The sequence below is a fragment of the Mustela lutreola genome, chromosome 12, assembly GCF_030435805.1.
Source record: "Mustela lutreola isolate mMusLut2 chromosome 12, mMusLut2.pri, whole genome shotgun sequence".
Lineage (NCBI taxonomy): Eukaryota > Metazoa > Chordata > Mammalia > Carnivora > Mustelidae > Mustela > Mustela lutreola.
The window spans coordinates 100,268,643-100,281,280 of record NC_081301.1 but is presented as its reverse complement, the minus strand read 5'-3'; positions in this window follow the sequence as shown (position 1 = coordinate 100,281,280).

Here is a 12,638-nt window from a genome sequence, read left to right as displayed (position 1 = left end):
TGTGTATTTTCTCCTCCAATCCCTCCTGAGTTATATTTCCTTTTCCCATCAGAATCAATTTTCTACATTTCTTAAAGGAGAATCTTTTGACAAAAATGTGCATTATTTATAGTTGCTGAGAGAAAGGGGATTTTGCCCTCACTTTGCTGGAGATACATTTACAAATCATAAATGACAGACCCTATAGTGGCAACAGTTTTCTTGACATGGTCTTTACTTTTGTTTTTCCTCTTGGGCACCTGAGAACCAGCACAGCAGATATGTGTCTAATTCTTTTTTTTTTTTTTAACCTTATATGAAAAATCAAGGTCTGTTTTCTTTTCTATTAAAACATATTTTCCCCCTCTCTCTCATATTAGGGATGGGTTTCCTGAAAGACTTACTGTAGACTCAAGAAATACCTTTTTAAAATACAAGGAAATGTTTCAAAATTGAGAAAGGGGTATAATTTCACACATATCCACAAAAAAAAAACCATGCAAGAAGTTTTAGAATGGTATGAGTAAATTTTAGTACTTGTATCCTGTTAACCCAATCAAATCATAAACTTAAATTAGCCTAACTTACTAAATTGTATATTTTTTGGATCAAACTTTCAAGGGTAGACAAAGGTCAATTAATAACTATGTTCCTTATGGGCTAATAAAACAGGTTCAGTGAGTCCGAATAAACCAGTTCTGAGGTCGGCTAACCCAGCCGCACCCTAGAAGCCTTTCCCACACTGAAGCCATCATTGTAATTAATCTCCCCACATGGTCTCCATGATTTAAACCTCAGTGAACATCAAATAAAATCCTTTTCATTGGCCATGTCCCTTAAAGTTCTTGAGGACCTGTCTTTTCACCAAGAAAGTAATGAAGTGGGAAGGCCATATTAATGATCCAACCAGCTTGTCTGTATCCTCGCACACCGAGACTTACCTGCTGCATCTTTAGGGAAATGCAATGTGGTTCTGCCTTTCTTCACTCTTCCAAGTAATAGGATAGAAAGCAGCAATTTTGATAGAAAGAACAATATCTCATATTCTAGGTTCTAGTCTACTCTTCAGAAAAGGGGTTTGATAGATCCGGTGTCAATCAGCCCTGCCCTTCTCTTTACTTGAGGGAGACTCCCGGGATTCCTTTTTAACTCTGGGAGACACTAAATCTAGTGCAGAAACTGACCCCTGGCGACAGGAGACATTTGGTCATGCCATTTTCCGTCACTTGCTGCAACCCATGGGTAGAATGACCGAAACGGCCCCTGATGGATGAACTTCAAGGACTAATTTAGTATTCTAGAAAATCTCTTTATATTTGATTCATGTGAGAGCTGAGACCCTTAGTGAGAATGTAGAGTAATGTGCAAAAAATGACAGGTCCAATGTTAGAAATTTCCCACAATACTTTAAAGCATAAAATGCCTGAAGGTGGAAGGAACATCGGTGGGAATTCAAAGTACTTACCGAAAACTTAAGGACTCTTCCTGTGAGCGTGGGTCAGCGAGATGCCCCAGCAAGACAAGTTTGCTCTTCCCGAATTTCAAGTTGTGCTAATTCCTTTGATTTTATTATAATATTCACCGACAGTGCGAATCAGAATTATTTCAAAGCTTTTGCATACTCCTATCTTAACAAAGCAGATGAAAGCAGAGATGGGGGGGGGGTGATGTTATTACTTGTTTCTGTTTGTTTTGTTTTGTTAAGTTGGGAGTATGTGAAGGTCCCAAAGCTGTCAGGTTTGTCTTAGGAACATTTGGCAGCTCAGCCATGACAAAATCTTCAGGATGTGAAGGAATGAGAGGGATTTGCAGTGTACAGGTTTGCTTGTTTAAAGACCAGTGTATTAGCTGTCCAGTCTCCACAGCAGTTAAATCTCCAGCTTGGGGAATGCCTACATAATAAGTTGGACATTTACCAGATGTATTATTTCAGGGTTTAGCCGACCTGACAGTGCATATGGAGAATCTGACCAACTTTCAGGCTACTTCCTAGCCTCTGATTTTTTAAAAAGTTTATTTATTTATTTATTTATTTGTTTATTTATCAGAGAGGGAGCACAAGCAGGGCAGTGGCAGGCAGAAGGAGAAGCAGGCTCCCCACTGGGCAAGGAGCTGGAGTCTGGATTCGATCCCAGGACCCTGAGTTTATGGCCTGAGTCAAAGGCAGACACTTAACCCTTGAGCCCCCCAGGTGCCCTTTATCCTCTGATTCTGAATTCTTTCTGTGCTCCTGAGGAATAGGATTACACCCACACCCCTGCCCCCATGTGCTGGGTTCGCTAATGAGCACACTAAAAAAGCCACGGTACCCTTTCCTCCGTTATGAGATTTCCAGTTTTTCAAGCCTTTCCCAAACAAATACAAGTAACTTCTGGGACAGAAATACCTCAGAAACCCTGTTAGCAGACGTTCAGATGTCCACAGGGGATCCACTGAACGGCTCCACTAGGTTGGCAAGACATGCGGATTCTTGGGTTCTTCAAGGCCTGACCACTAGTTTAGAAGCCGCCACAGAATTCCCTCATTTTAATTAAAAAGAGTTGATTCCTGTTGTATCACATCATGGGTCTGTGGGCACATCATCCCAGCATGATTGTGTTAGGCTGTCAGAGAAATTAAACATTTCTGTCTCCATGACTTTTTGTCCCCTCCTCCCTCCCTTCCTTCTCTTTTTCCTTTTCCTTCTGCTTCCGGGATTTCCACTGGACGGACGTCGGTCCTCCGAATACCGTCTCATAGGCCCCGTGGGCTCTAGTCGCTCTTCTCTAACCTCCCTTCCTTTCTGTTGCTCAGAGTAGGCGACTTCCATGGTCCTCTCTGAGTTCCCTGAGCCTTTCGTCTTCCTGCTCAAACTTGCTCTTGAATCTTCCCAGTAAATTTCTCATTTCAGTCATTGTACTTTTCAGTCCCAGAATTTCTTTTTAGCTCCTTGTTAAGGTTTCTTTTTGTTTCAATTGCTTCATTCCCCCACCATTTCCCTGACTTTATGTCTTTCAGTTCTCCGAGCGCCATTAAGACAGTTACTTCAAGTCTAGTAGGTCCACCGTCAGTCTTTTGCAGGGACAGTTACTGTCACTGTATGTTTTCCCTTTATACTTTCCAATTTTTTTTTGCATACCTTATGATGCTTTGTTGTTGTTGAAAATGGAACAATTTGAATAAAAGAGGGTGATGACTCTAGAAACCAGTCTCCACCTCCCCCACCATTCCCTGGCTTTGCTGGCTCTGTGCTGTGGTCTGTTTTTCGAGCACTGTAGTATGTCTCTCTGCTGAAGACCAGCCTGCGGTGTAAACTTAAGGCCTCCTCAAGTCTTTCCACAGCCAAAACCTTCCCTTGGGCACGTCTAGTAACTTTCTAATTTTCCCTGAATATGCAGTTGTTTTTGAATTTCTTAATCATCAATGTCTGTCTCTTTGAAAGGGGGGAAAAGAGGACAAAGAAGGGGTGGGAAAGGCACCATCCCTTTAAGTCCCTTGGAAGTCAGTCCCGCCAGAGGGGAAGAGATTTTAGCTATGGACTCTGAAAAACAATCTGAGGGTTTTGAAGGGGGGGGGGGAGGTCGGGGTACCAGGTGGTAAGTATTGGAGAGGACACGGATTGCATGGAGCACTGTGCAAAAATAATGAATACTGTTACACTGAAAAAATAAAAAAAATTTTAAAAAGACAAATGTATATTGAGAACCAATCTGTTGGAAAATGAGGAATAAAATATACTACTTTAAAAAAAAAAGAGCTTGTAGCAATGGGGGGGCTGCGACAACAGTGCTGTCTGCCTCTTGGTCTCACCCTGAGATCGGAAGCAGCTGTCGGTGATGAGACTCTGATCCTCTCTGTTTGGAGGACCGCGAACTTCTTGCCTACCCGGCTCCGCGGGCTGTGTGCCGGCTGCGCTAGGAACATGTGCCCGCTGTCTGCGAGGCTGCAGAGTGGTGGAGGGCTGGTAGCGGACGAGCTAGACTTCACTTCCTAGTGATTACTAACACGTTCCCCAGTACCTTTCCTCAAGACTGTGTTCCGTCTCAACACACTGCAGCCCAACTTTAAAACAAAACATCGCTGCCAATATGTGGTAAAGCAAATCTCAGCTGGAAGAAATCACTGTCTATTAGGACCAAATAGTCAAGAATTTGATGTTGATTTCACACCTCAAAGGGACTAGATGAACACAAACCAGTGAAAGACACTTCTCCTTGTGCATTTGTGCAGACCCGCGCGGCCTGCTGGCGTCTCGTCCTTCTGCATTTCTGTTCACAAGATGCTGTGTGGACCGTGGCAGGGCAGGGCAGATGTCTTGCGGTGACAGAGCCTCTTCCCGGAGGCACACAGATTCAGTTCCCTTTGCAAATGTGGCTGGCCTGGGACGGTCTGTGCGGATCTCTCAGAGCTGCACGTGGTGGTGGTCTCTGCCCTGCCAGAGGGTCCAGCTTGTGGACACATGAGCTAAGGCATGGACACACGCCTCCCCTCCCACAGCCCCCATGATTCCTTCTGTCAGGCAAGCTTTGATTCAAGCTCGAGAGATGCATTCCCAGGGAGAAAAGGCCAAGGTCATTTATACAAAGTTTAGTTCAAACCTAGGACCACCCTGTCTCTTCCCAGCCTTGACTGGAGAGCAAAGCAATAAAGGTTTCTTTCCTGATCACTCATAAATGCTCAGTGTCCATCCCACACTGCATACAAGTGACATGTACTTTTTAATAAAAAGAGATTGTGTTAATAACATTATTCTTTTATTTTCAGGAAATGACGCCACATGTAATTCTTCTCAGGCACTGCTCACAACCAGGACAGAGCAGGTAATTAGCACGGGTGGTCTGACACAGTCAGACCTTCCTGGAGGTCTGGAGAAGAGAGTGGGAGCCGGGAGCCCCTTCTTACTCTTTTCAAAATCAACAAGAGAAACGTTTTCGTTTCCTCCCTTTAGATGACCTCAGTATGTTGTTTATTCTCCAGCTCCACTTAGCTCCCCTTTGGTTTGGACCTTAAATATTTATTGAAATAACTATGAAATCTTCCTTTCCATTTTCTTTTTTATTTTTTAAGATTTTACTTATTTATTTGATAGAGAGAGGAGGAGGCACAACGGGGGGGGGGCAGCAAGCAGAGGAAGAAGGACAGCAGGTTCCCTGATGAGCCCCAATGCAGGGCTTGATCTCAGGACCCTGGGATCATGACCTGAGCTGAAGGCAGACCCTTAGCTGACTGAGCCACCCAGGTGCCCCTTATTATGAATTATTTCAGCTGGTCTCACAGATTTAACAATCATCCAAGAGTCAATCCTTATAGTTGAAGATAATCACTATGAAATAGCTTCCATGACCCTGTCCTGTTTCAGAAGCTCTCTTGCCTTGGGGTGTCTTTGGGGTCAAGCACAGATCCCTCTGCCTGAGTTCCAGGAACTCCCATGGTCAGCCCAGAGACACGCTGGGACTGAGACCTCAGTCAAAAATGACAGAAACCTCGTTAAGAGAGACTAAAAGAAGTTATAAAATCAGAAATAAGATGGCAACAGACTTAAAGTTGTAGAATCAGGAAAGAAGAGAGAAAAACCAAAAGAATAAAAATGCAACTAAGTACAATATAAATAACCATCTTGTCTTGAGTTTTCTAAGCTGTGTTTGACAACTGAAGCCAGAAACTGCTGCCTTGTCTAATGTGGTTTTCAGTGCATGTAGGTAAAATATTTAAGACCAATTATAAAGTGGAAGGAATAATTTTCCTCCACTTCGCACGGGAAAATGTGGGCACCAATGTAATAAGTTACATTTGTAAAACGTAAGATCCGAAGTGACGACGAAAGAGCTACACAAAGTGATACGTTCAAAAACGGGATAGATAAGCCAAAATGACTTTTGGGAAAATGTTACCTTCTCTTATGTAATGTGGAGTCTGTGTTCCTGAAGGCAGAATCAGCCAGACCAAAGACTACGGCACTTACTGGCTCAGGAGCCCGTGCCCCGAATTCCCTGGTGACCGTTTCTGCCCACACAAGCCTGAGTCTGTTGGGCTCCACATCCTATTCAAGTAGCATGAGAAACAACTTTTACAACACAAGTTCTAATCCTCATGAATATTTTGCCAGTAGATGTTCTGAATTGGTGACAGCCTATTTAAATGAATGCCACGTGAATCACCTTCAGTTTATAATGGGAGATCTTCTGTTTTTGTTTTCACATGTATATTTGCCCCTCATGGATCTGACATTCATACTTTTCGATATGACCCTTTGAATAAATGCTCTCCTGGGCAGTAGCTTGAGAGCTCTCAACCTGCTGCAGATCAGAATCACTCCACTCTGTGAAATGTAACTACTAGGGCAAAGTGGGTCAAGGATACATGAGGCTTCTCCGTACTGTCTTTGTAACTTTCTATTTGGCTACATTTTTAAAAAAGATGGCTAAAACAAGGAACTAAGAAATAGTGGTGTAAGATGTTTCCACTGGGGGCACCTGGGTAGATACACAGAGGAGAACTCTGTAGTTTTCCCAAGCATCCTATGAATCGATAATTATTTCCAAAGAAAGTGATTAAATACAAAATTAGAATGACCTAAAAAGAGTTTCAAAATGCTGGTGCCCTGACCCCAGCCCCTAGATTTGTTTTACCAGACTCGTGTGCCAGCAGAGCCGAGAGCCGGGAGCAGAACTAATGGTATCAATATGTCAGCACACTGACAGCAGCAGATTTCAGGTAGTCTGTGCTCCTTGCAAATGAGCGGGATAAGTAACCCTTCAATATCTTGGCAATAAGTATTGATAATGTTCATGTCACATAATTGTGTCATGGTCCCAGGGTCCTGGGATCGAGCCCCACATCGAGCTCTCTGCTCAACAGGGAGCCTGCTTCCTCCTCTCTCTCTTTCTGCCTGCCTCTCTGCCTACTTGTGATCTCCGTCTGTCAAATAAATAAATAAAATCTTTTTTAAAAAAGTTTTTTAAAAGAAATTTATTAAAATGAATACACTTTTATTTGCATATTAATAGCACTTAACTACTCTATGATGGTGCCAAATAATGCTTTTAAAATAATTTAAGCCTGCCTTTTTATTAACTTGAAATGTGTGCACAGTCTGAGAGGTAAGTGTATGTGGCATTGCATCCCAAAGATAAGAGTGGGGTTCCCATCATAATGTCCTTTCATCATCTTCAATTTAGGATATAAGCAATTAAAATCATTTTGCTCTCTCTTGCATATGCATTTGTATCAGCATAGACTTGACATTCATCTTTTCTCTTACTTTTAATATAATCCCTTGAACAGAAGGATCCTCTTAGGGAAATCACATGTAACTGCTGTAATTTAAGACTGGAGGAACCCAGAAGTGAACTGTTTTCATAACACCACGTACCTTCAGAATTCCTGACATTTTGTTGTTTCTAACTTATGATAAGGTAGATTCTTTGTTTACAGAGAAAAGAATTTTTACCTGACTTATTAGGCAATGATGTCTCTACTGTTTCAAAATTTATAACCTGCATTCTCTGTGTTTTTCCTTTCTCTTTGTTTACTAATGTCATAGCAGTTATAATAATTATCTTATCCTGTATCACTGTCATAGGTATCAGGACTTATCAATACATCCATTTGTACAGAAATTGTCAAACAAGTGAAGAGAGTAGGACCAGTATGAAAAGTAAGTTCGATCTGCAACAGGAAGAGTGTGTCTTCCGATTGTCAGCTCTGGTTTGTTTATTGCTATGATGATGTGAATTTCTTGCTAAGCCAGGGCTCTAGCAGATGGAAACCCTGCTCTTGCCAGGGCTGTGCGAGGCCCTGGGCTTGCTGTGGGAGGCTCTGCTCAGCCTCCTCCATCCTGTGGTGCATTCATTAATCACTGTTAGTCTGTTACAGACTTTTCCAATCTGACTTATCAAATCCAATCTACTCTGGTGTTAGGAGTAACACCAAAGTAAAATTTTCCTAATTATTGTAGGATTCAAATAAGACCAAGGCTTTGAGCTATGGCCCTAGTCTCTTAAAAATGCGATGCAAGTTCTGTTTTAGAAGAGGGCTTTGCTTTCTGTGGAAACCTATGCTGTGGCCTCCCTTTCTCTGTTGGCATTTGCAAAACAAGACCAGGACATGTCTTTAGAAGAGACAGCTGGAAATAAAGTAGATGAGGGGGAACAGAAACGAACTAGAGGTGAAAACTTCAAGGAGGGGAATAAAGCAAAATTGCTATTGAAAGATGTTTATTTTCCTTAAAGCCAGAAACCATTTAAGCTTGCTCTTGACCTAGCTATGGCTCTGTCTTGCATTGAGAGGAAAGCGTGTGATGTCCACATTCTTTGAGGACAATGGCGTGGACTTGAAATGTAACCCACCACACACATCAAGAGCAGAAGTGAAAAAACAGACATCTCAATGAATTTATGCATTCTGCCTGGATTTGGCCTTTGTTTGTGATTTGAACAGGTTCTCTGCGCCTGTGCATCAAAGATGTTTGTGGGACTAGACCCACGTGTTTTCTCTCGTCAGCCACATTCTCTCCCCATGTTTCTAGTCAGGCTTCACTCGAGGTGGAATCGGAAATCATAGAGCAGTTAGCGTCCCCTTCAAATTTAGACAAAATTCACCTGACATTTGTGCGTGTGCTTTTATTCACTGTGAGAGAAACATTCAGTACAAGTGGAATATATTAGGTGGGATATGTGTCATGTTTCTCTAATTTCCAGGAAACTTATCACAGGAAATAATAATATAAATCCAAAAAATTTTTTCAGCACAAAATTATGCTACAGTAGACTATAATTTTACTTTAAGCAAAGGTGAAAGTCCCAGTTCCAAAGTATCTTTCCAATTCTCAATATTTTGAATTAGAATTGACATTGTTTCTCATTTCTCCCCAAGTAGATTATCCAAAGACAATCTACACTATGATTTCTAAGTGGTGGATGTTATTAAGTCTTAGAATTGAAGGGAGATAAAATATGATTACCCAAGCATAGAGTTTAAAATGCACTTACAATAATGTACATGATACTTATTATAAGAAAGAAATGGTTGGTTTTTGACAGAGGTACCAAAGGAATTCAGTGGAAAAGGGACAGATTTTTCAATAAATTGTGCTGGCAAAAATTAGATATCATCATGCAAAAAAAAAAAAAAAAATGAAGGTTGAACTTTACTATGTAATACACTTAAGAGTAACCCCAAATGGATACTAGACTTATACATAAGAACTAGAAGTGTATAGTTTCTTCAAGAAAGCCTAGGAGAGAAGATCTTGAGCTTGGGGCAGGCAAAGAGCAAACAGACACATAAGTCAAAGTGCAATCCATAAAAGAAAAAACCTGACAAAAAGGAATTCATCAAATTTAAAGTGTTTGTGCATCCAACATAAAGGAAATCACTTGTGTGTACAGACTTGCTCGCAAATGTTCATAGCAGCGTTACTGGAAAGAGGCAAATACTGGAAACAACCCTAACCCATCAGCAGGTGAGCAGACCAACAAAACACGGTATCAGTAAGATAGGGACTAGCTCTCAGCCATACCGAGGCACGAAACACTTCCATCAGCGGTTCTCAACCTCGACACCCTTGGCAAACCGAGTTAATCAGGGCTTTCATTGTGGAGGCCGTCCTGTGAACTGTGGGCTGTTTACTAACAACCCTCCTCTCTAGCGACCAGATTCCAGTACCCACTTCCTGTTCCTGACCCACAACTGTGGCAACAAAAACATTTCTCTAGACATTGCCAAGTGTCCCCTGTAGGACAGGATAGTCCTTGTTTGATAATCCCACATATAAGCTTTGTTCTAGTAAATTTGTTTGAGTATATAATTTGTCCCTAATTCAGGTATCCTTTAGACTATGCAGACATCACTTAGAAAATAAATAAATAGTTTAAAAAATAATAATGAATGCAAGATTTTATGATCAATGGAATGAAAACATAAGTATGCACATTCACAATTGAGGAATGAAACTTGTAATTTAATTTTTAAACAGATTTTCTTAAAAAGATGCTTCTTCAATTAAGTTTTGGAATGTCCTTGGTTGGCTCCCCGAAGATTCCATTTTATCACTTTTGCTTAAGGGAAGGCATTTTCAGAACCAATATGCCTATTTGCAGTAGGTCTGTGAGTATTTGCTATATGGTTTAAGCAATTTAATCTTTTCAGATTTTGGCATCCCTCTAAACATGTCTGTACAGTGTTTTATTTCTGTGCATTCATTAGTTATACAATGTTGCTTAGGCTTGCAATTTCCTTGTGATGTCATGTACCTGAAGTTATTGCAAGGTGCCCATAGAAATCGATATCCTTGTTTCCTATGAATGTGATTAAATTAGAACAAGACCTGGGGGCAGAATGTGATATAGGCTTTTTCGACACACTTGATTTCAAAACTCCATGAGGGAGACGCCGCTTTTTTAATCGATCCTCTTGCCCTCTGCGAAGGACACTGCACACACGGTTTCTAGAGGGCACTTGAACAGGACTCGCAGCCTGAGAAGTGTGAGGGTCTCCTGGGCATTGTGGTCCCTAAACAGAAAGAACAGTATCTTTTAAAATAAGGAAAACGTAATGAAACATGGCAAGAGATGAGTAATTGCTCCAAAATTAGCCACTGTCCCTTATAAAGGATAAAACAGATTTGTTATTGAAAAATTATTAGGTGGCCTTTTAGTTTCTCATCTGAAGACCTTTTAATTTAAATATATATTTAATATATTTACCTTTTGTCTGTACTGTCATTTGCAATGATCTTCTCCCATTCCTTGGGTTGCCTCTTTGTTTTTTTGACTGTTCCCTTTGCTGTGCAGAAGATTTTGATTTTGATGAAGTCCCAAAAGTTTATTTTCGCTTTTGTTTCCTTTGCCTTTGGAGACATATCTTGAAAGAAGTTGCTGTGGCTGATATCAAAGAGATTACTGCCTATGTTCTCCTCTAGGATTCTGATGGATTCCTGTCTCACGTTGAGGTCTTTTATCCATTTTGAGTTTATCTTTGTGTACGGTGTAAGAGAATGGTCGAGTTTCATTCTTCTACATATAGCTGCCCAGTTTTCCCAGCACCATTTATTGAAGAGACTGTCTTTTTTCCACTGTATATTTTTTCCTGTTTTGTCAAAGATTAATTGACTATAGAGTTGAGGGTCCATATCTGGGCTCTCTACTCTGTTCCACTGGTCTATGTGTCTGTTTTTATGCCAGTACCATACTGTCTTGGAGATATTTGCAAATGACAGTACAGACAAAAGGTTGGTATCCAGGATCTATAATGAACTCCTCAAACTCAATACACACAAAAGAGGCAATCATATCAAAAAATGGGCAGAAGATATGAACAGACACTTCTCCAACCAAGACATACAAATGGCTATCTGACACATGAAAAAATGTTCATCATCACTAGCCCTCAGGGAGATTCAAATTAAAACCACATTGAGATATCACCTTACACCAGTTAGAATGGCCAAAATTAACAAGACAGGAAACAACATGTGTTGGAAGGGATGTGGAGAAAGGGGAACCCACTTACACTGTTGGTGGGAATGCAACTTGGTGCAGCCTCTTTGGAGAGCAGTGTGGAGATTCCTCAAGAAATTAAAAATAGAACTTCCCTATGACCCTGCAATTGCACTCCTGGGTATTTATCCCAAAGATACAGATGTCATGAAAAGAAGAGCCATCTGTACCCCAATGTTTATAGCAGCAATGGCCACGGTCGCCAAACTATGAAAAGAACCAAGATGCCCTTCAATGGACGAATGGATAAGGAATATGTGGTCCATATACACTATGGAGTATTATGCCTTCATCAGAAAGGATGAATACCCAACTTTTGTAGCAACATGGACGGGACTGGAAGAGATTATGCTGAGTGAAATAAGTCAAGCAGAGAGAGTCAATTATTATATGGTTTCACTTATTTGTGGAGCATAACAAATAGCAGAGAGGAGAATGGAGTTGGGGTAAATTGGAAGGGGAGGTGAATCATGAGAGACTCTGGACTCTGAAAAACAATCGGAGGGGTTTGAAGTGGCAGGGGGGGGTGTGAGGTTGGGGTAGCAGGTGGTGGGTATTATAGAGGGCACGGATTGCATGGAGCACTAGGTGTGGTGAAAAAATAATGAATATTGTTATGCTGAAAATAAATAAATAAATAAGTCAATGAAAGCTACAAACTACAAAATAAAAATATATATATATTTAAATATATTAAATATACACACATATTTTTATCTATATCTTATCTATATCTATATCTTAGATGGCTTAAATTGTGCTTTCTGTCATAATACTAAAACAAAAAGAAAACGAAAAAAGAAAAACCTTCAAGCACCAGTATAATGTTTGCAGAAAGGCTTTTGGGAGCCAGGCAGGAAAATGTGTTGACCACGTGCCAGGCACAGAGAGAAAAAACTGACATGGACGGGAAAGGTAGCTCTTCTCTCTGGCATGTCAGTGGGGAACCCAAGGTCAGCCTTTCAGGGTGAAGCCAAGAGTGCGATTGATCTCTTCTTGGCAAACCGAAAAATATAACCAGAGAACAGCAGAATCACAGTTAATACTTGAATGATGAATTTAAAATTTCTTTTTTTAAAGGTTTTATTATTTTTATTTTATAAAGTGGGAGCAGTAGGAGGGGCAGAGGGAGAAGCACAAAATCTTAAGCAGGCTCCATGCTGAGTGCAGCGCCCAACACGG